Source organism: Triticum dicoccoides, chromosome 7A (assembly GCF_002162155.2).
Source record: "Triticum dicoccoides isolate Atlit2015 ecotype Zavitan chromosome 7A, WEW_v2.0, whole genome shotgun sequence".
NCBI classification, from domain to species: domain Eukaryota; kingdom Viridiplantae; phylum Streptophyta; class Magnoliopsida; order Poales; family Poaceae; genus Triticum; species Triticum dicoccoides.
The window spans coordinates 219,028,771-219,033,671 of record NC_041392.1 but is presented as its reverse complement, the minus strand read 5'-3'; positions in this window follow the sequence as shown (position 1 = coordinate 219,033,671).

Below are 4,901 nucleotides of genomic sequence, written 5' to 3'. Positions count from 1 at the left end.
TAAATTGTTGTTTTGTTTACATATATGGTTACACACCCAATGAAAATGGTTCATTGGATCTCGATGGTAGTGATACACATATTCATAATATTGAAACCAAAAGATGCAACGTTAATAATGATAGTGCAACTTATTTGTGGCACTGCCGTTTAGGTCATATTGGTGTAAAGCGCATGAAGAAACTCCATGCTGATGGACTTTTGGAATCACTTGATTATGAATCAGTTGATGCTTGCGAACCATGCCTCATGGGAAAGATGACTAAGACTCCATTCTCCGGAACAATGCAGCAAGCAACTGATTTGTTGGAAATCATGCATACTGATGTATGTGGTCCGATGAATATTGAAGCTCGCGGCAGGTATCATTATTTTCTGATCTTCACAGATGATTTGAGAAAATATGAGTATATCTACTTGATGAAACACAAGTCTGAAACATTTGAAAAGTTCAAAGAATTTCAGAGTGAAGTGGAGAATCATCGTAACAAAATAAAAAGTTTCTACGATATGATCGCAGAAGTAAAATATTTGAGTTACGAGTTTGGCCTTCAGTTAAAACAATGTGAAATAGTTTCACTACTCACGCCACCTGGAACACCACAGTGTAATGGTGTGTCCGAACGTCGTAACCGTGCTTTATTTGATATGGTGCGATCTATGACGTCTCTTACTGATTTACTGCTATCATTTTGGGGTTATGCATTAGAGACAACTACATTCATGTTAAATAGGGCACCATCTAAATCCATTGAACGACACCGTATGAACTATGGTTTGGCAAGAAACCTAAGTTGTCGTTTCTTAAAGTTTGAGGTTGCAATGCTTATGTGAAAAAGTTTCAACCTGATAAGCTCAAACCCAAATCGGAGAAGTGTGTATTCATAGGATACCCAAAAGAAAATGTTGGGTACACCTTCTATCACAGATCTGAAGGCAAGATATTCGTTGCTGAGAATGGATCCTTTCTAGAGAAGGAGTTTCTCTCGAAAGAAGTGAGTGGGAGGAAAGTAGAACCTGATGAGGTAACTGTACCTGCTCCCTTATTGGAAAGTAGTTCATCATAGAAATTTGTTCCTGTGATTACTACACCAATTAGTGAAGAAGCTAATGATGAAGATCATGTAACTTCAGATCAAGTTACTACCGAAACCTCGTAGGTAAACCAGAGTGAGATCCGCACCAGAGTGGTACAGTAATCATGTTCTGGAGGTCATGTTACTAGATCATGATGAACCTACGAACTATGAGGAAGCGATGATGAGCCCAGATTCCGCAAAATGGCTTGAGGCCATGAAATCTGAGATGAGATCCATGTATGAGAACAAAGTATGGACTTTGGTTGACTTGCCCATTGATCGGCGAGCCATTGAGATTAAATGGATCTTCAAGAGGAAGACGGACGCTGAAAGTGGTGTTACTATCTACAAAGCTAGAATTGTCGCAAAAGGTTTTCGACAAGTTCAAGGTGTTGACTACGATGAGAGTTTCTCACTCGTATCTATGCTTAAGTCTGTCTGAATCATGTTAGCAATTGCCACATTTTATGAAATCTGGCAAATAAATAAACAAAACTACATTCCTTAATGGATTTATTAAAGAAGAGTTGTATATGATGCAACAAGAAAGTTTTGTCAATCCTAAAGGTGCTAACAAAATATGCAAGCTCCAGCGATCCATCTATGGACTGGTGCAAGCATCTCGGAGTTGGAATATACGCTTTGATAAGTTGATCAAAGCATATAGTTTTATACAGACTTGCGGTGAAGCCTGTATTTACAAGAAAGTGAGTGGGAGCACTACAGCATTTCTGATAACTATATGTGAATGACATATTGTTGATCAGAGATAATATAGAATTATTCTGCAAAGCATAAAGGAATGTTTGAAAGGAGTTTTTCAAAGAAAGACCTCGGTGAAGCTGCTTACATATTGAGCATCAAGATCTATAGAGATAGATCAAGACGCTTGATAAGATTTTTCAATGAGTACATAACTTGACAAGATTTTGAAGTAGTTCAAAATGGAACAGTCAAAAAAGGAGTTCTTGCCTGTGTTACAAGGTGTGAAGTTGAGTAAGACTCAAAAACCCGACCACGGCAGAAGATAGAGAGAGAATGAAAGTCATTCCCTATGCCTCAGCCATAGGTTCTATAAAGTATGCCATGCTGTGTACCAGACCTATTGTATACCCTGCCCTGAGTTTGGCAAGGGAGTGCAATAGTGATCTAGGAGTAGATCACTGGACATTGGTCAAAATTATCCTTACTGGAGTAAGGATATGTTTCTCGATTATGGAGGTGACAAAAGGTTCATCGTAAAGGGTTACAACGATGCAAGTTTTGACACTGATCCACATGACTCTAAGTCTCAATCTAGATACATATTGAAAGTGGGAGCAATTAGCTAGAGTAGCTCCGTGCAGAGCATTGTTGACATAGAAATTTGTAAAATACATACGGATCTGAATGTTGCAGACCCGTTGACTAAACTTCTCTCACAAGCAAAACATGATCACACCTTAGTACTCTTTGGGTGTTAATCACATAGTGATGTGAACTAGATTATTGACTCTAGTAAACCCTTTGGGTGTTGGTCACATGACAATGTGAACTATGGGTGTTAATCATATGGTGATGCAAACTATTGATGTTAAATCACATGGTGATGTGATCTAGATTATTGACTCTAGTGCAAGTGGGAGACTGAAGGAAATATGCCCTAGAGGCAATAATAAAGTTATTATTTATTTCCTTATATCATGATGAATGTTTATTATTCATGCTAGAATTGTATTAACCGGAAACATAATACATGTGTGAATACATAGACAAACAGAGTGTCACTAGCATGCCTCTACTTGACTAGCTCGTTGATCAAAGATGGTTATGTTTCCTAACCATAAACATGAGTTGTCATTTGATTAACGGGATCACATCATTAGGAGAATGATGTGATTGACTTGACTCATTCCGTTAGCTTAGCACTTGATCGTTTAGTTTGTTGCTATTGCTTTCTTCATGACTTATACATGTTCCTATGACTATGAGATTATGCAACTCCCGTTTACCGGAGGAACACTTTGTGTGCCACCAAACGTCACAACGTAACTGGGTGATTAGAAAGGTGCTCTACAGGTGTCTCCAAAGGTACTTGTTGGTTTGGCGTATTTCGAGATTAGGATTTGTCACTCTGATTGTTGGAGAGGTATCTCTGGGCCCACTCGGTAATGCACATCACTATAAGCCTTGCAAGCATTGCAACTAATGAGTTAGTTGCGGGATGATGTATTACGGAACGAGTAAAGAGACTTGCCGGTAACGAGATTGAACTAGGTATTGAGATACCGACGATCGAATCTCGGGCAAGTAACATACCGATGACAAAGGGAACAACGTATGTTGTTATGCGGTCTGACCGATAAAGATCTTCGTAGAATGTGTAGGAGCCAATATGGGCATCCAGGTCCCGCTATTGGTTATTGACCAGAGAGGTGTCTCGGTCATGTCTACATAGTTCTCGAACCCGTAGGGTCCGCACGCTTAACGTTCGTTGACGATATAGTACTATATGAGTTATGTATGTTGATGACCGAATGTTGTTCGGAGTCCAGGATGAGATCACGGACATGACGAGGAACTCCGGAATGGTCCGGAGACAAAGTTTGATATATGGGATAGTAGTGTTTGATCTCCGGAAGGGTTTCGGAATTCACCAGAAGGGGTTCCGGATGTTTCCCGAAATGTTTGGGCACGAGAACACTTCATCTGGGCCAAGGGGGAAAGCCCACGAGGCTTTTGGAAAGTGCAAAAGGAAGTTTTGCGGAGACCAGAGGCTAGACGCCAGGAACCCTGGCGTCTAAGGGGTAGACGCCGGGAACCCTGGCGTCTAGCCCTGGAGTCCGAGAAGGACTCTTGCCTTTCGGGTGAAACCGACTTTGAGGAGGCTTTTACTCCAAGTTTCGACCCCAGGGCTCAACATATAAATAGAGGGGTAGGGCTAGCACCAAAGACACATCAAGAAACACCAAGCCATGTGCCGGCTACCCCGTCTCCTCTAGTTTATCCTCCGTCATAGTTTTCGTAGTGCTTAGGTGAAGCCCTGCAGAGATTGTTCTTCACCAACACCGTCACCATGCCGTCGTGCTGCCGGAACTCATCTACTACTTCGCCCCTGTTGCTGGATCGAGAAGGCGAGGACGTCACCGAGCCGAACGTGTGCAGAACTCGGAGGTGTCGTGCTTTCGGTACTTGGATCGGTCGGATCATGAAGACGTACGACTACATCAACCGCGTTCATATAACGCTTCCGCGAACGGTCTACGAGGGTACATAGACAACACTCTCCCCTATAGTTGCTATGCATCACCATGATCTTGCGTGTGCGTAGGAAATTTTTGAAATTACTACGTTCCCCAACATGCTGGTACCGCGGAGAAACCAAATTGCAACAGGCGTCGTCTAGCGTTCAGTTCTCAGGAGACGCCTCCAGCTGCCGCCTTCACCGAGCCTCAGATAGCCGTGGTGCCAACTATTATCAGCCCCAACACACTCAAGAAGGCGGTCTATGAGCAGAACTTGATCCCATTACAGCAGAAGAAGAAGGGACGGAAAAGAAAGAGTAACAAGGGTGCCAGCCAGCCGGCACCGAGTACGATCCATGTCAAGACGGTCCACCTTCACCTAAGGATATCTCGAGGAGGGTGCATGTGGCGGGTAGGCCGATGCTACCGACTAATCTTCTCAATGCTGCAACCGGTGCTATGCGGAGTCTGCATGATAGTGTTCTTTCTTTGGAGAAGCGGCGTCTCTCCGAGAATGATGTGGCATACCCGGTTTTTGTGGCCAAGGTGCCAGAGGGCAAGGGCTTTGTGGATAACGCCATCGGGGGTATGATCGTCCT